A 21,183-nucleotide genomic window follows, 5' to 3' on the forward strand; every position below is an offset into this window, starting at 1 on the left:
CAATTTATTGATAATTATTCTTATTTTTATAAAATATAGGAATTTTTTTCATTTTTATTGTAATTAGTTAAATACTACCATTTTGTGCATTTTTCTAAATTTTAAGCAATTTATTGAGTATTTTTTAAATATTACGGTATTCTATCAATTTATTGTCTTTTCAAAAAATAGAATAATAATTACTACATCAATTGTAGTATAAATAAATACTACACGATTTTTTAATGAAATAATTATTTTCTAATTTATAGCGGAGTCTAGTAATTACATGGAAGCCAGTATAATTTATCTCAAAATACAAACCAAATACACTCAAACCTAATGTTTCATCAACATCCGATGTGAACACATTTGATGTAACAAGACATCTTGATGCGACTTGACATCTTGATTTGACTTGACATTTGGATAAGACTTGATGTGACTTGACTTTATCTCATTTTTGACCACGCGTTTTTTTTTCATATTATATATATATATTTTTCCTACTAAAATTAGGTCCACATATTTTCTTTAACACATTAATACAAATACACTACATACACAACCGTATTAGAGATACGCAACCGTATCTCCTTAGAGAATTCCCTCTCATTTTGAGAGAATAAAGGGCGGCGCCCTTCTTCCTCACCCCTGCTAGTGACCACGGCCGCCGAATTTGGTCACCGGCTGGCGAGCGAACTTAATTCATCACCTTCTCCTGTCCTCATGTGTTCCATATCATTGCTCTGTTATCTCTCTCTATTCTCTAAAGATCCGACCAGATCTGGGTGGAAATGAATCATCGCTGTCTCGCCGGCGAACGACAGTAGTCATGACCAGTCACCATTAAATTGTCAGATCGGGACGAATCCGAGTGAACCTGACCTAACAAAGAAGTTCGATGACTCTTACTCTCAGGCGTCACTCCGATAAGCTTCGTTGAAGTGACGCCGCCGATTTGGGACTGTTGTCTTCTTCCATTCGTTATTCTTTTCCTCTATTATATGATGTGAATGGGTTTAATCACAGCTTGGACTTGGCCGGATATGACATTTTTCGGCGAGCTGTACACTTTCAGCCACTGCTCCGGCGTAGCTATGTCTGTTTTGCCGGTGACCTCGTGTGTGCCATTTTTATTTGCTTGCTGCTCTTGCGCAGCTCTGTTTAGTTTTGCTGGACTGATTAAATCTCCATTGTTAAAGCTATTTTAATCTTGATATCTTTTTTGATTATCTGGGGCTTTATTCCACCTGGGCTATGAACTCTATGTCATCGCTACCTTGACCTGTGAAAGGAAATCTTATTTCCTCTGCTTTTGAAGTCTTCCTGGCGTGCTATCTTTGGACATATTGGTGCTGAGAATTTTGGACACTAATTATCCTGTGCCTCATATTCATGGATCCGTTTGGTTTCGCTTCATAGTCATACCTTCACAACTGTGATGTCCTTGAAATTGGCCGCGTGTTCTCTGTTGGTTTAGGGTATTTCCCTTTGCCCCCTATAGTGATCATGTTCTGGTTGAATCCATCTTTTGTTAATTGCGTGCTATTTTGCTTCTTTGATGTGCTATTGGTATCGCTGTTGTGATTTAAAAATCTTGCTATTTTGAAGCATTTACACTATTGGGCTGGCCTATTTTTACTGACGGACTTCACTGATTTGAACACATTACTACACCTAAGGCCGATGAGAATAAAATTGTTGAGCCCTTGTGATGATTTTTAAGTGATAAAGGACAAGATACTACACCGTTCTTCAGATCCGTAACAAAATATATTTATGAGGGACGAAAGCCAAAGAAAAATAAAAGATGAGAATGTGAATATTCGTGCTTCAGGAGGCAACACGGTTGGCCAGCGGAGTTGCTACCAATTCGATGTTCGCATACTAATGTCTTATTGCTATACGACATAGACCATCCGATCCTCCAAAAATATTATTTTTATATTCATTTAAAACAATTTCCAAAAAAACATTTCAAATTATTTTCAAAAGAAAACAATCTTTTATAAAAGTATTTTAAAAAGAAAAATCAATTCAAAATTAGTAATATTTAATTTTGCGAGGTACAATCATATGAAGTCACTTTTTGAAAGATGATGCTCGGGTGGACTTGATATCCCTGTCGAAATACCGCTTCGTACTTCCCGTTCTCGGATGTACTCAAATGCAAATCATAGTAAAGTCATAGATAGATATTTTATTTGCTTGCTTTCTTTAATATTATATATTTGCTAAACACTTAGGGAATTGCATCTAGTTAATAATTGAATTAATCCGTAATATTGTATGTTACGCGAGCTCATAAAATTTGTGCATGTATGCTAGGCTGTTGAATATATTCATAATGTGGGTTGTGATTGATATACATCCAACTAGTTAAATTAGACATATATAAAAATGAAATATGTCAACTTTCAAAAAAATAGATAATTAACTTTGTCTTTGTCTTACAATTGTATGAGCACCTTTTCGAATCACTTTATATGTAAATTGTACTTTAATTGACACAACTTAAGTAGGAAATTATAGTCGGGCTATCGTATTATTCTTTGAGAAACGTAGGCCTTGTAGTCATTTGAGCTTGACTCACACAATTTGTGTTTCAAGACCATGACTCTAAAGATGGTCTTAGTTCCTTATTGAATGATGACTCAGTTACTTTTAGCGCGAACATTTCTTTTTATTGATACAATAGTTTTTTATGTCAAACATTTTGACACATTCTTCCTATACCACATCCATCCTTTAATCATCAAAATATTTCTTTCACTTTGCTTATTATACATTGAGATATTTCTTTCAAACTTGTAAATATTTACTCATGTGCAAATAAATACTCTTCCCTCTTTTTCCTCAACTCTTTAGTATAGGTTTCTTCTTGTTGTGGTCACCCATCTAAACTTTTAAGATCTAATTATGAGTCTTTTCTCTTCAAGTTTATTCCTGTAAGTTAAAAATATTATTCAAACACTTTGAGTTAACATGTATTTTTTAGGTACAATTCTTTTCATATTATTCAAATTACACTAAAATACCATCCTTTAATATCTTTTTAAATTCTTTCAGATACTGCACTTTGTTGCACATATATTTTGTCAAATATTTTGCTATTCTTATCTAGAACTCAATTTACACTAAGCTTATCTTTTGGAGTATAATTCCCTTGTCCACTTTACATATATTTCATACTGAGTCAATATATTTTAATCATTTCATTTAAAAAATATAAAAAATACTTGCATACTTCACCCGCACATAATTCATTACATATTTAATATCATTACTGTTTATTCTAGTACACGTTAATCATTATTTTATTCATTATAATAGTTGTGAGTATTTTCTAAGTATGTTTGAACCTTCCCTCCCTTATTTGATCGAGTCCGCAGGAACCACATTTTATGGATCTCGAGGGATGCCTAACACCTTCTCCTCAAGATTACTTAAACCCTTATCTAGAATCTCAACTGGTTTTGCAGTCCATAATTTAGTGTACATTATATAGTGTAGTATAGATGTTCTAGTATACCTTAAATACTAGGTGGCGACTCTAAACTCCAATTAACCTTGTAGAGTACTATACGTTATACATTATTTTGACTTGTGCAAAATAGGATGCAACAGCATGGCGACTCTGCTAGGGATACTTTAGGTTCTAACGACATCAGATTTCTTCGTATATTCCCTGCCACAAGTCGTATATTCTTCGTCGCATGCTTCAATGTGGTCTATTCTTTGTCATGCGCTTCAAGAGGTATATTTTTTGTCGTTTGCCTCGAGTTGTATATTCTTTATCATGTGCTTCAAGCCGCATATTCTCTGTTGCGTGCTTCAAGTTGTGTATTCTCTGTTGCGTTATTCAGGCTGCGTATTCTTTGCCATGCCTATGTTTTACATTCTTCACATGTATCTATGTTGTATATGCCTATGTTATATGTTCTTTTACACATGACTATGTTGTATATGTTTTCACATATGCCTATGTTGTATATTCTTTGTCACATGCTTTTGGTGCTGCCTTATCAAATTGCAATCACTTTTCTATTGACTCTTGGTTGCACACAATCACACAAAAGTCATACGACGGTTGTCTTTTCATCCCTTCGAACCTTCTTTCAAAACTCTCTAGTTTCATAGATGAGCGTATGAGGTTAACTATGTACCATCTCGTTGTTGTCTGTAACTCATGTCCGAATCTAGGTAAATCTACTCTTAGAATTCCTAGGTCATTGTATACACGATATTGCAGCTTTCTTTAGCTGAATCAATCCTTGCATATACTTTACTTGCTATATATTCTTTGTACATTTGGTATATTCTGTTATGATCCAAAATTTAACTAGTCGTGATGGCACCTAACTCAACCTGCTAGGTAAGTCAATTAACATCTATCCAATTTAATGAGATTTATTAAGAGAAGAAATGATAATACAACTACTTTTATACAAAGAATTTCCCAAGGACTGGCAGTACAAATTATGAGCTTCTAAGATTTAGATTTTTACAAGACTGAACTGAAATATACAACATCTGTTTGAAATGTAAATGAACAAAATTCGAATCTAATGCTACCAAGAACAAAGAATAGCAGAAAGATGATCTGAAACACGTCTGTAACTCATCCGGACCCCTCGAGACCCCGTCCGAATATACTAACAAGTCCCATAACATAACACGGACCTACTCGAGGCCTCAAATTACACATAATAACATCGAAACGATGAATCGCACCTCAAATCAAACATAATGAACTTTTGAACTTTCAACTTCCATAACTCGCGCCGAAACATATCAAATCAACTCGAAATGAGCTCAATTTTGAACACAAGTCCCAAATAACATAACGAAGCTGTTCAAATTTACGGAAACCACAATCCGAACCCGATATCATCAAAGTCAACTCCCGGTCAAACTTATGAACTTTTCAAGCCTTACAATTTCCAACTTTCGCCAATTAGCGCCAAAACCTTCTAGAAATATCCAAATGCAAATTCGGGCATACGCCCGAGTCCAAAATCACCATCCGGACCTAACAGAACAATCAAAACTCCAATCCGAGGCCAAATACTTAAAGTCAAACTCAGTCAACTCGTCCAACTTTAAAGCTTTAATCATGAAACTCATTCCACCAAATCAATTCTGAATAACCTTAAAACCAAAACTGACGATTCACACAAGTCATAATACATCATACGATGCTGCTCAAGACTTCAAATAGCTGAATGGAATGCCAATGCTCAAAATCGCCGGTCGGGTCATTACATTCTCCCCCACTTAAACATACGTTTGTCCTCGAACGTGCCAAGTGTTGTTCCACAGCCATCAAATTACTGTGCCACCTTACAATGCACATACCCGGGGGTGATCCCACGTTGCCCTAATCCATATAAGCCTGACGACACAACCTAACTAAAGATCCTTAATTCACCCTTAGCCCATAAACCTTGGAACCTAATTTCCCAACATCCGAAATTCCTTACAAGACCCAAATCTCGCACCTACGCACTGTATAAGTCTGAACCAGCTGTATCAAGTCATATCCCTAACCCAAGATGTAATCATGTGATATACTACATAACTCAGATGCTCACATCAATTACTTTTGACCACAGTAGCTGCTCAAAACACACCCGATACCGGTAACAAACCTCATATCATACAAAACCTCGCTCTGAAACCTTCGTACACTGCCAATGATGAAGGAAACATATAGAAACTCTTAACCACTCATCAGATTAATAAGTCATGGAGCTCTCCCTCGTTTGACAGGACCCAAAGCCAAGTCTTAAGCTGACTTCCGATATTATTCTTCCAAACATAACGCAATCAACTCTGATAGTACCCATTCAAGGTCCAATGAACTTACTTCATCAAGCACAACTATTCTAGTGACAGGCCACACAAATACAACCTAAAGCCCCAAACTGTGCAATCCGTACACCATTAAGCAACAATTTCAATGCACCCAAAAATGGAAAATGACTTCAATGAGAGAACTGTCCCGCAAGCTCAACACAACAATTCCATGAGTCCATCATACATAGTAGAACCAAGACACAAGAATCTAACACAAAGGATCATATCTCAACATAACTCAGCTGCAATGCGTTACCCCATCCAAACACCGGTCCTATGAAATACCTCAAGCCACAATGCTTAAAATCATCAACCACATGCAATTCGTCATCAAGTACACAAAGTGCATGGCCATAACCATGAAGAAGCAAACAACATAATATACCAAAACCGAAAAAGTCCATAACCAAGGCGCAATCAACCATTCCACGCCCCAATAACCATTTCGCTCGAATCCCGCTACAGGAACCAAACAGAACCGCACTACGTGTGCATATAACCGACAAACCACAACCCCTCGTAGAATTAGAAGAATAATACATAGAACATATATGAATGCTAACAAGCTCAACTCTAACCGAATGCTACACCCTTCAACACAGACGGTTCGGAGTCAACAAATCTGACCCGGTGTAGAATACACATTCTCATTGGCCTACCAATGGGCCCCCAAATCAACCTTGGTCATCCATAAATAGATAAATAACCCTCTAAAAGTCCACAATAACCTAACCATAACACATACTACCATCGAGCTAGCTTTGGCCGCATCTTCACAGTCCACAACCACGAAACAATCTTCTTTTGAGAACTCCCGGTCTCCAAATCCATTGAACACACGAATCACCATATTTGATCCCAACTCTACCGCCCGAATGTCTAACACATCTCTCATACACGATCATCTCATGAGGAATACTTCTATAATTCTTCCATGCCACATAGCAAAAATCAGAATATCAGCAGTAGATCAACTAGACGAGTACCGCAATACCAATGAAGCATCCGTAAGTCAACACTCAGTGCACCTTCTGAAATGTACACTCTCTTTAGGCAATACCAAGTAGTAACATCATTCATCTAGTCATCTGAAACCGTCCATGTTGCCTAAGAATTCATGACCTTCCCTTCAAAACTGAACCGTGACCTTGCACATGCAAATCTCAATCCCCTACAACACACCGCATCTATCATGCCATCATATGAAAAGTACAAGAATCTCTTAATCAACTCTGAGTCACAAGCAGAATACATACTTAATTAGTCAGGAACCTTTCACTTGATCCCATCTAGGAGAAGATTATAACACATAACATGCTCCCCATGCCAGTAGAAAATATCCATCTCAAACCGTGGTAGAAACCATCGAGAACTCTTCGAAACCCATTTGCACATAACCAATCCATGAGGACTGAGTCTCTCTAACTCAACCAAGCCACGCAGGTCGCCAAACCCAAGAATATTGCCCCAAAACACCTGTAGAGACTCACCACATCATAAGTACCCAAAGAATCGATCATATCCATTACCGTGTTGATCCAACCTACTACCTAGCTTTCCTATTTCTCCGAGTTTCTTCTGAATTACCCTCAAGGTGACACTACCAGGCTTATAAGTCCAAAAGCACGTGCTCACACAACTGAAATTCCCGTTCTCAAGCTACAATCAAAATTCGGCATCAAGAAATCCAGACTTGCCCATCATCAGCGCACCAAAATGACATCTCACACTTCATCCATGGAATCACAGGCCATCAATGTACAGGTGATACCGAGCGTTCATATGTGCATACGAATGGGTGGAAGAAATTCAAAGATTTACGCTTCAAGCTGAATCAGTGGTGCACGATAAGGAAAGAAAGATGGAAAGTTTATCCTAAATGCCCTGTAGCCTCTCGAAGATAGGTATGTACGTCATCATACCGATACACAAGACTCTACTAGACACTTGCTCATGACTCGTAGAACCTATGAACCTAGAGCTTTGATACCAACTTGTCACGACCCAAAATTCAACTAGTGGTGATGGCACCTAACTCAACCCCCTAGGTAAGCCAATTAATAACTATCCAATTTAATGAGATTTATTAAGAGAGGAAATGATAATACAACTGCTTTTATACAAAGAATTTCCCAAGGACTGGTAGTACAAATCATGAGCTTCTAAGATTTAGATTTTTACAAGACTAAACTGAAATAATTACAACATCTGTTTGAAATGTAAATGAACAAAATTCAAATCTAATGATACCAATAACAAGTGATAGCCATAACTGGAATGTAGGTATATCTTCAGATCCAGCTCCGCTGTACACAACAACATCCGCATCCAACATCTACACGCAAGGTGCAAAAGTGTAGTATAAGTACAACTGACCCCATGTACTTAATTAGTAACAAACCTCACCTTAGGTTGAAAGTAGTGATGAGCTAGGACAAGGGTCAGAGTCCAACTCCAATAACCAACAACAATTCATAACAACATAATAAAAGTTGTGCAAGAAAAATAACTCAGAGGTATGATGCTCAACTCATTCACAGTTACGGAAAAATAGGCATATTTTTCAAAGATGCCAGTAAAACTCAATTCCTTTCACCAAATCACCAAAGATATGAGTATGTCCGAAAACTGTGATTTTTCCCAGAAATCTTTCAACAATAATTAAGATGTTTCATTTTCAGATAGCATGAGGAAAGTACATCTCTATACCTACATGTCGATATACAAGTGAAATCATGAATGTCACTAAAACCAGGTAGCATGAGGAAATGCATCTTTACGCCTGTATCTCAAGTACGCATGTCAAATGCAATGCATCTCAATGATGAACTCATGTACTCACACTCTCAAAGTACTCAATCTCACGGTACAGGGCTGATCCAGCCCAAACATAAATAAATACTCACACTCAGTCACTCAGTACTGTACAAGGCAGATCCAGCCCAATGCTAATGAATCCAGGGAAGATCTAGCCTACAAATCAATGGAAACTGCACTCATTGTGGGTGTGCAGACTCCGGAGGGGCAGATCTAGCCCAAGCGCTATAATAAGCTAAATTATGGCATAAATCAAAAAAACCTGTTGCGGTGTGCAGCCCGATCCCATATGTATCACTCACAACAGGCCCTCGGCCTCACTCAGTCATCATCCTCTCCAGTCTCTCGGGCTCACAACACTCATGCTAAGAAACCCAAATCAATGATACGAGATGTGACAATTTACAATAACAGAGACTGAGTATGATATGTAATGATGAATGCGACTAGGTACATAACTGCAATTAAGGAAATAAATCAATAGCAAAGAACGACCACTGTGGATTCCAATAGTACCAGCATATAGCCTAAACATGATTTCTAGCATAAATCATAGCTCAAGTACTCCAACACATATAGTACAGTAAAAATGTTCAGATAAGATACCTACATAGTTCCATGGAATCGACTAAATCACAATTTCTATGGTACATGCCCATATGCCTATCACATAGCATGCACGTCACCTCAACATCAATCACATAACCGAGCAAGTCAAATGATACTCCAAAAATACCATCTCGTACGTACCGACCTCCGAACGACTCGAAACTAGCCAAAAGGAACTCAAATACATCAAATAATGCCTAAGCGAACAATTCAAATCGATAAAGGTCAAATTTTTAATCAAAAACCCAAAGTCAATCGAAAAGTCAAACCCGAGCCCACGCCTTGGAACCTGATGAAACTCACAAAATTCGACAACCCATTCAATTATGAGTCCAACCATACTAGTTTTACTCAAATCCAACTCTGAATCGACGTTCCAAACTCAAACATTCACTCTATGAAACTTTAGACAAAAACACCCAATTTCTCTTTTGAAATTCTCAACCAAATACCAAAAACGAGTGTAGATTCGTAAAATATAATCAAAACTGAGTTAAGAATGTTTACCCCAATTCATGTGGTGAATTCCCTCTTTAAAGTCGCCCAAAACCGAGATCCAAGTCTAAAAAATGAGAATAAGACGACCAACCCTCGAAAATATAGATTCTGCCCAATGTAGTTCGCATTTGCGAACCAATTTCCGCTTCTGCGGACTCGTACGTGCGACCAAAATCCTGCTCCTGCGAAAGAGCACTACCAACCAGCCCATCGCACCTGCAGAAAATCTCCGCTTCTACGCAAATGCAGGTGCAAACAAACTTCATGTACCTGCACTGCCTCTCAATTTTGTGCCCTCATGTGTCACATATGCGCCTTCGCAGGTGCGAAGAAAACTCCGCATTTGCGAACTCCTTCCCCAGCACATTCTCCACTTCTTCCGTGCCACTGCCGCTTTTGCGGCTCTGCACCTGCGCCCATGGCTCTGCAGGTGCATTCACACCAGATCCACCAAAGGCCAGCCATCATACATGATTGAAGGATGATCCAAAACACGACCGTAACTCATCCGGGCTCCTCACACATAACTACATCGAAACAAATAATCGCACCTCAAATCAAACTTAATGAACTTTTGAACTTTCAACTTTCATAACTCGCGCTGAAACATATCAAATCAACTCGGAATGAACTTAAATTTTGCACACAAGTCCCAAATGACATAAGAAGTTATTCAAATTCCCAAAACCACAATCCGAATCCCATATCATCATTGTAAACTCCCGGTCAAACTTATGAACTTTTCGAACCTTCAACTTTCCAACTTTCGCCAATTAGCACCGAAACCTTTTAAAAATAACCAAATGCAAATCCGGGCATACGCCCAAGTCCGAAATCACCATCCGGACTGAACGGAACCATCAAAACTCCAATTCGAGGTCAAATACTAAAAGTCAAACTCAGTCAACTCTTCCAACTTTAAGCTTCAATCATGAAATTCATTTCTCCAAATCAATTCTCAATAACCTGAAAACCAAAACTGACGATTCACACAAGTCATAATACATCATACGATGCTGCTCAAGACTTCAAATAGCTGAACGGAATGCAAATGCTCAAAACGACCGGTCGGGTCATTACATTTTCTTTGCCATCCATTGTTATGTATTCTTTATCTGTTATATGTACATTCTATTTGTTATCCATTATTATGTCCTCTTTGTCTGACTAAACTCTGGTTGACTTGTGTTGAACCTTGAACCTTCCAAGTATACATACTCATTCTGGTCTTCATGACCATCTACATAATCATACCATCACTTGGACTCTATCATCTTTTTCCAAAGATACATCAATCTAGCTTGGTACATCTTCCACTGATTTGATGTCTTTCTTCTCAACCATACCTTACACTTTCATTGACTTCCGTCATTTGAGATAGATCCATGCGCTATGCTACAATCAATATCTTATTCAAGATCTACCAGTCTCTACCCACCCACCCAAAAATTCTTATTCATGGTCACACATTTTTTCAAAGAACAATCACTCATTCATGATGACCATATAGATCTAATAGTTCCAGTAGTTGGCTCGAACTACATTTCTGTTATGCCCCATGGTTTCGTACGTAAAAGTACACCATAAGTAAATTAATGAAAGCTCGGAAATGAGATATTACATCCTGCATTATAGTACGTTAAAGTTTTGTCATAAATTAATCGACGTAGATTCGGGGATGAGATTATTTTTGAGGTTATGAGTATTTATGCTATTTATAACAGGCGATAAGTAAAGTGCCGTGAAGGATAAAGGGTAAACGAATCAAAAAAATGAGTTTCGTTGAAGATTGTCGATTTGGGATAAAATACGATCCGAGCTATAAATATCCGGTATTTATGGACTAGTGCCATACAAGGTACTATATGACCATGATAGTAAGGTGCATAAGGTATGTTAAAAGTGAGTACTATTTTAAGTAAGTTGGGATAATTCTTAATTATGTGGGTAATTGATTAATTATTGGATAATGGGAGATTACCTAGTTAATGAAAGAAATTGGATAAGATTAACCCCCCTCCCCCCCCACGTGGAAGCAAGCCACCCCAAGATTTATGACTTTTAAGTCATTATGGATTATGTGGCAAGTTTAAGGATTTAGGATTATGTGGTTAAGCCACCACATGAAGTGGGGCCCACACCAATCCCAAAACAAGACCCCCCCTAAATTAGAAAAGTACATATATCAATTTCAAAAGACGTGATAAGAATGTGAGATTTGGCATCTTAAGAACATATATCAGTTTAAAGAGAGATTTGGCATCTTAAAGAGAGGTTGATATCTCTTTAACATCTTGGCAACGTCTCTAATTCACTTCAGTAAATTCAAACAAAAATGTGCATCTTAGCATCCTTAGTAACGTGACTTTCTTGAAACAAAATTCAAACAAGATATCTTAGCATCTTAGCAACGTGAGATGTTGCAATTTTAAGGGAGTACGGTGCAATATTTCTCAAGAATATCATATGAGCAAAATACGCTACTTTTATAAATGACTCTATTCATAGAAATACTAGGGGTGTCTATATTCTTGATTCCCCATGTGTCTTATTATTCTATCATCTGTTCATGGGTCTCAAAAAATACATAAGTTGATAAAGTTTATTTCATGACATTAATCAAAGGCATAATGGTCCTATGATGTTCCGAGAGATTTTATTAGAGTATTTCATATGCATTTCATTCATTTATACATGTACATTGACCCATGACCAGATGGAGTTATATACGCGTATATTATATGTATATGAGATATGGGAAAAGGTTACGGCGTTATATACGCACCACCACCTGATCAGCTGGTATACGTTGATGATTTGCCCACAGTGGCCGAGATGATATGATGGGATTCCCTGAGAGGCTTGATGATGTTATGACCTCATATACCTAAGCATGGTATGGCATTTATATGCATATGCATGAAATTGTAAATATTAATGATTCACAGAGTTGTTCCGACTTACAGGTTGAGTTTTTTACTTCATATTTCTCTAATGTCTATTATTTACTGATTTTCATTCCTTACTTACTCGGTACATTATTTGTACTGACAACCATTCTGCCTGGGGACACTGCGTTTCATGTCTGCAGGTCCCGATAGACAGATCGAGAGTCCTCCAAGTAGGCTATCATCTCAGCGGAAGATATCGGTACGCTCCATTTACTCTAGAGTTGCTTGTTTGGTCAGTATGATTTAGACATGTATTGTTTGGTATGGTGGGGTCGCTGTCCCGCCCTTTATGATAAGTATGTACTCTTAGAGGCTTGTAGACGGTTGTCATATATACGGATACTTGTATGGCCTTGCTGGCCTATATTTTAAGTATATAATGGATCACATTGGCCTTATAGCCCGTATGTCACAGCTATAAATTTCTATATCAAGTTGGGCCGTTCTATGTTTGGTATTCCCTCATGTTTACTCTGGTTATCTCATGACGCCCCTTCTGGCCCACTTACCTATAATGATGTAATACAAAAGATACACTATGTTGGTACTCGGTTTAGTAAGGTACCAAGTGCCCGTCGCGGCTCATCGGTTTGGGTCGTGACAAAAAGTGTTATCAGAGCAGCTTTGTCCTAGGGAGTCTACAAGTCGTGTCTAGTAGAGTCTTGTTTATGGGTGTTACTACACGCCACACTTATAAGCAGGAGGCTACAGGGCATTTAGGACTGTCACTCTTTCTTCTTACTCTAGATCGTGTGGTAGAGCTCAGTTGTAAGAACTCAATTTCCTAAACTCTATCTTATTCATAATAAAACGATGCCTACATCCAGAAAGATGGTAAGAGATATAGTTGTGGAAGAGTTGAGTTAGAGGAACTTGATTTTTGCATCATGCTTATGATGGATAAATATGAGGTATTCAGCAGAATATGTGTGTACTAAGACGTGTAAGCTTCTTGATAAGAAGCCTTAAGGCAAGAATATCTATCCACCCATATGGTGAAAAGCAATGAGAGATTCAGAAGATAGATACAAGCTTCAACAAATAAAAGAAGCAAGGTGAAGAAGGGTACGAGGTGCCCAGTTAATGAAAATTATTAGTATTTACAATTCAGATCGAGAAATATAAGCATTCTGAGTTACCTTGAACAGTAACAAAGGTACGCACAATCGGCCACACCTATCTCAGTTATTCCCTATGGGAGCTAACAGATATGATTTAAGACAAGGACGAGATATCAGGATCCGGCTGGTGTTAGAGTAACCCAAAATTGTGGATGGATTGTTAGCATTAGTTGACATTTCCGAAGGATATTTCAAATGTGCTAATAGATCTCCTTGTGAAACACCCAGATGGTGCACTCTAAAATAATTCAGCTAGATATGGGTACTACAAAGGTAGGCACTGGAAGCCTGGAAGGGATAAATATTATCTTAGCATGACTCCCGTCCCTAATAGAGAAAGAATATTAGGCAACCCAAAGAGCCAGTAGATGAAGCAAGGGGAGCTAAAAGCAAAAGGATGTTTTGTTGGAGTTTTCAGAATAGAATGATAGACGTAAATATTAGCCCCATAAGAAGAGAGTTTATAAAGCATTATGAGTAAGATGTGATACATGAATGACAACGGTAGAAAATTCAATGAATGACAGTATGACAAAGTCTATATTCAAGGGAAGGAAAATATGAGAGGTGACATGCCTTGAGACAACAAAAGAGTATAGGCCATAAAGTCATATCCTCATTTCGAAAGATAAGTTTGTGACTTTAACATGATTACCATAAGGAAAAGTTAGACCCCAGGAATGATAGAAATCAGTATCGGCTGATGAACAAGATAAACTAAACATAATTTAGGGACTGAGGGATTTGATAATAGTCAACATCATGAGAATTTCAAAGATTGCATTCCGACGATAATAGAATAGACGATAGAAGAATAACCTTTAAAGGTCATTCAAGAAGACGTTTTCCTAAAGCAAGCAATATGAGCAAAGTTAAGCTTAAGGGACTATATGTACCAAATACACTAAGTGTCACCCTTGTGAGTAAGGAATTTTGTTATCCTTGGTACAAAAGGATTACCACAAGGCGAGTAAGGGTCATCGATGATGACCCCAAAGATGAAGAGGTAAAACATCTATACGTAGATCATCGTAGCACTAAATCTTAGTACTCCCCTAAAGGGGGGAATATGGAGTGATGTGACATTAAGTCAGAATTTAGTGATCCTAGTAACTATGAAATGGTAAAGGGAGAATGCGATAACAATGAGAAAATGGATGAGACTCTACTTATTCAAATCCTACAGATATGCTACGACTCCAGAACATTATGCAAACACGACGTCAAGGAGAGAAAGTAAGGGTTCCTGCCCGAGATGTTATTGACAGAGAAGGAGCATGTGCGAGACGTAAGTTAAGACAAAGGAAATAACCCAAGAAGGATTACACAGAATATGGAGATGAGAATGGGCCAACGAGTAGTTAGTAGTTGATCCAGGAAGAGTCTAGCTATGGCTCGACAAGAGGATACAGACAAATTAACAGATTGTGCAAGATGAACATAGTGAACCCCAACATGGGGAATTCAGTCTCATAGATAATGATATCGTGACCCTTGAGAAATATTCAGATTGGAGTTGGGTAGTTAAAGGTATTGTATAAGTGTTATGGAAATAAACGGGAGTGCCACTGGGAAGACAGTCAAAATATCAGTTCAAAAGCAACCCTACAAGCACAAGGGCATGGCAGTAAGTAACTACGGATAATTATAGGCAAAGGAGGACATCAAAAATTTCGTCGAGTATATGATGTAATGAGCTTACAGTTTTAAAAGAGTCAGAGGGTCCTCCCTAAGTACTACAACGAAAGACTAGTTGAGGAAATAAGGAAGAAGACTTCAACCTAAGCACATTGACCTAGAGAGGAAATGGTCTTGTAACAACAGTCTCACTACAACATTGTATGCACTCCATAAGAAAGTGGCACCTACTGTGGCTAGTAAACGGGAAGTAAAATCAAAAGTAATACTCAAGATCATATGAGTTGCACGAAATTACGGCATGCGTGGGAACTAAGATAAGCTAAGTATGCACGCAACAAAGGGGATAGAAAGACCAAAAAAAGTAATTGCTTACGTTTAAAAGAAATTTGAGATGGAAAGAAAGGAATTATTCGATCAATGATCCAGAGTTAGTTACGTTATGAACGCACTTAAGATTTTGGAGTATTATCCATGCAGCATATACATTGACATTCATACAGCCGTAGAAGACTCCGGTATAAGTTAAAAGAAAGAATTGAGCCCATGGCATAGACAAAGGATTAAATTGTTAGAAGATTGTATCATGGATATTCCATAGCGCCCATGAAAGGCTAAAGTAATAACTAATACCAGGAGCTGTAGATCGAAATATAGCTTAAGCCTACATAAAGGCTGATCAGAAGGAAGAGGAAACTAAAGAGTTACATCAACTAAGTGAATCAGGAGTCTGATTATTGGACCCAAGAAATTATAGAAATTGTGATTGAGAACATTGCAGAATCACTCTTAATATCAGAAGTACAAGAGAGATAGTACAACAACCATATTCTATAACGGCTCTATGATAAATCCAGTGAGAAGAGTACCAGCCTCATAAAATGTCAGTATGAAGCTCCCACCGGATTGTGTATTCACCAGAGGTGCAAGTATTATAATAAAGCTTCAAGTTATGAATGTGAATTATACATGTGTGAAAGCGAGGTCATAAAAGAGATAGAAGATGTGATGTGAGATTTTAAAGGTGAACAACGTACGAGATACTCAAATGCAGAAGGTTGCGAATAATCCACCCTTCAGATAGAGGACTAGAAGTATTGGGATTCAGTATCCAGGAATGATAGTTGTGTCATTGGTGGCATACCTCCCAGCCTATGGTTTCTAGGTATCTATAGGTATAGTTAAAAGAGTAAAGAAGAGTTTGAGACGATGTGATATCTCGCTTGATGTTCCAAAATAAAATAAGGAAATCTGTGGTGCAAGAAAGTCGAAGGAAGGTTGCGAGCAGTATAAATGAATATGTGTATGTCGCGAGCTAAATTATGGTAAAGCGACAAGGTTTTAGGAAGAGATGAGTAAGGATAAGAAAGGGCGAGTGAGAAGGTGATGAGAATGGATAAGTCCTTAGGATTAAGCCCATGAAAACAAGAGAGCTGATGGTTTCTCTAAGTTATAGAAAGCTCAGTACAGCCTGAATGAACTCAAAGGAGTCTAAGACTAATAGCATTTAAAAGAGATGGAATGCTGCCATGGTAGTAGAATGAGGGTATAATTGTGATAAATGAAGGATGACGTTTGGGCCTTCGATTGAGTGATGGTTTGAAGGGATTTCATGAATTGTACAGGATTAAAATACCCACGTAAGGTGAATCACATTGGGATGTTATGGAATATGGTTATGGAAGCATGGTATTGCCCCCAGGTGGATCAGTCTAATCATTTCAAATGTTCCTCGATACGACGTGAGCCCTAGCGGCAATGTTACATAAAAGGTTAAGTTTTCAGTGGTAAATTGTAGATCAACATTAAGGTCAATCAATAATGGATGGATAAATGTTACAAAGTATGAGATGAGATTAGGCCGTCATTCTTAAGATGAGCAGTAATGAGAAAGCATTAAGGGACTTAGATTTATACATATGGGATAAGAAACAAAAGTAACCTGGAATTTGGTAGCAGACCTCAGTAACAATAAATCGAAGTAAGAGTTATGGTATAATATGACCTAGCTAGATGCATTAAATTCATACGAATGGATAACCGGGTCTATGAAATAAGGTATAACAATATTCGTAAGTTCAACAAAGTACCGAGCGAAGAACTTCAGTATACCCATAGATGCCCGGAGAGACATCTTATCAAGCTCTGTATACGTTTACAAAGTGAGGCCTAGAGATTGGCTAAAAGCCGGAGGAAAAAGGAGAGAAGAGTTGCATAGGCGCACTTACAAGGTCAGAGTCGTACAGGCTGCATGACAGAAGGTAGCAACAATTACGAGATTGGAAGGATTCCGACCACAAGTCATGGTGTGAGAAAGAGGCCTAGAGGGGGGAATGCCCTGGCCTTTGGATTTATTCACAGAACAGTTGCCTAGATGGCAAGGAGAGTACTAAAGTATTCGTAAGAGCTATAGGTTATGATAATGATAAGTACATCAATCAACATTTGAGGACGAATGATCCAAAGGGGGGGATGATGTTACGCCCCATATTTTCGTACGTAAAAGTATGCCATAAGTAAATTGATGAAAGCTCGAAAATGAGATATTACATCCCGCATTGTCGTACGCTAAAGTTTCGTCCTAAGTTAATCGACGTAGACTCGGGGATAAGATTATTTTTGAGGTTATGAGCATTTATACTATTTATAATAGGCGATAAGTAAAGTGCCGTGAAGGTTAAAGGGCAAACGAATCAAAGAAAATGAGTTTCGTTGAATATTGTCGATTTGGGATAAAATACGGTTCGAGCTATAAATACCCGATATTTATGGACTAGTGCCATACAAGGTACTACATGACATGATAGTAAGGTGTATAAGGTATGTTAAAAGTGAGTAGTATTTTAAGTAAGTTGAGATAATTCTTAATTATATGGGTAATTGGTTAATTATTGGGTAATGAGAGATTACTTAGTTAATTAAAGAAATTGGATAAGATTAAACCCCACCCTCCCTCTCACGTGGCAGAACGCCACCCAGAGATTTATGACTCTTAAGTCATTATGGATTATGCGGCAAGCTTAAGGATTTTGGATTATGTGGTTAAGCCACCACATGAAGTGGGGCCCACATCTATCCCAAAACAAGACCCTTCTAAATTAGAGAGTTACATATATCAATTTCAAAACCAGATTTCATGGCGTGATAAGAACATGAGATTTGGCATCTTAAGAACATATATCAATTAAAGAGAGATTTGGCATCTTAAAGAGAGGTTGATATCTCTTTAACATCTTGGTAACTTCTCTAATTCACTTCAGCAAATTTAAACAAACATTTGCATCTTAGCATCCTTAGTAACATGACTTTCTTGAAACAAAATTAAAACAAGATCTCTTAGCATCTTAGCAAAGTGAGATGTTGCAATTTTAAGGGAGTACGGTGCAATCTTTCTCAAGAATATCATACGGAATTTTTCCTACTCCGCTCTTGCTGTCACATGTTTTTTTTCGCAAAAGACGGGTGTTAGAGGGATTGTCAAGAGAATCGACTCAGGTATGTTAAGGCTATCCCTTCTTTCCTTTTGGCATGGTCCAAATGATACAAATGAAACGAGAAAAATACGCAACTTTCATAAATGACTCTATTCATAGAAATACTAGGGGTATCTATATTCTTGATTCCCCATGTATTTTATTATTCTATCATATGTTCACGGGTCTCAAAAAATACGTAAGTTGATAATATTTATTTCATGACATTAATCAAAGGCATAATGGTCCTATCATATTTCGAGAGATTTTATTGACGTATTTCATATGCATTTCATTCATTTATACATGCACATTGACCCATGACCAGATGGTGTTATATACGCATATATTATATGTATATGGAATATGGGAAAAGGTTACGGCGTTATGTACGCACCACCACCTGATCAGCTGGTATACGTTGATGATTTACCCACAATGGCCGAGATGATATGATGGGATGCCCTCAGAGGCTTGATGATGTTATGAACGCATATACCTAAGCATGGTATGACATTTATACACATATGCATGATATTGTAAATATTAATGATTCACAGAGTTGTTCAGACTTACATGTTGAGTCTTTTACTCCATGATTCTCTCATGTCTATTATTTACTGATTTTTATTCCTTACATACTCAGTACATTATTTGTTCTGACGTCCCTTCTGCCTGGGGACGCTGCGTTTCATGCCCGCAGGTCCCGATAGACAGATCGAGAGTCCTCCAAGTAGGCTATCAGCTCAGCAGAAGATGTTGGTGCGCTCTATTTGCTCTAAAGTTGCTTGTTTGGTCAGTATGATTTAGACGTGTATTGATTGGTATGGCGGGACCCTGTCTTGACCTTTATGATAAATATGTACTCTTTAAGGCTTATAGATAGATGTCATATATACGGATACTTGTATGGCATTGCCGGCGTATATTTTAAGTATATAGTGGATCACATTGGACTTATATGCCCGTATGTCACAGGTATGAGTTTCTATACCAGGTTTGGTCGTTCTATGTCGGGTATTTCCTCTTATTTACTCTGGTTATATCATGACGCCCCTTCTGGCCCACTTACTTGTGATGATGTAATATGAAAGATAAGTTATGTTGGTACTCAGTTTAGTAATGTACTGGGTGCCCATCGCGGCCCATCAGTTTGGGTCGTGATAATTTCGACCTGATTCTCTCCCTAGAAAGATACGTAGGCAACCCTACACAAAGGTTCGTCTCCCCACTATGTCAAAAATTTCCTCAATACTGGAAATTAGGGTTGTTCTTTTGAAACAGTGCGATAATGCTCTTAACCCAGAAAATATCCAAGAGCGTCAACCAAATTTCACAAAATCCAAACATCAAAATATCATGTCAGCCTTACCCCAACCCTCACTTGACTTAAATCCTAAAATAAGGGATGTAAGTTGTCACGCCCCGAACCTAGGAGCGAGACAAGCGCCCGGTGCCTCACCTAACCTGGCGTACCAAATTGCGACTAAGGGACTCTGAACACATAATGTCATACTTTGGCCATGGAGCCACCTTGCAAGACAATTTGCGAAGCAAAATATAAAACTGAATGGAAATTAGCGCTAACTAAATATCAATATAAAGCTAGGCTGAAAAGGCCGTCATAGCTACTACAGCTGACAAACCACCAAATTATACATACCAGGCCTACAAACCCAACATACTGCACTAACCAACAGGATATGTCTACAAGCCTCTACTGATATATATATTGTGATCGGAACAGGGCCCCGACCTACCCATATTATATATATAAATACATACATAAGATGCACACAAAAACCTAGACCCGATAACTCCGAAGGATGTGGAGCTTACCGATCAGGCTAAACTCTGGAAACACCTACTGAGGAGGTCTACTCATCTGTCTATCTGAACCTGCATGCATGAAATGCAGCGTCCCCAGAAAAGGGACGTCAGTACGAAATAATGTACCGAGTATGTAAGGCAATAACATAACTGAAAATCGAAACTGAACTGATAATATAATAATTGGAAGTAACTGGGAGTCAAAGATGATCTGGAGATATACTTACCTGCTGATACTGACTCAACTCCTTCAATATAGTAAGTAAAATAATTGTACGGCCTTATAAGGCTTGGTATATATAACTGCTCTGCCGTAGTAGGCTCGCTCATAGGCGCTCGGCCATACTAGGCTATGTATCTCGACCATGCTGGGCTCGCTCATAGGCGCTCGGCCACAGTAGGCTC

Source organism: Nicotiana tomentosiformis, chromosome 8 (assembly GCF_000390325.3).
Source record: "Nicotiana tomentosiformis chromosome 8, ASM39032v3, whole genome shotgun sequence".
NCBI classification, from domain to species: Eukaryota; Viridiplantae; Streptophyta; class Magnoliopsida; order Solanales; family Solanaceae; genus Nicotiana; species Nicotiana tomentosiformis.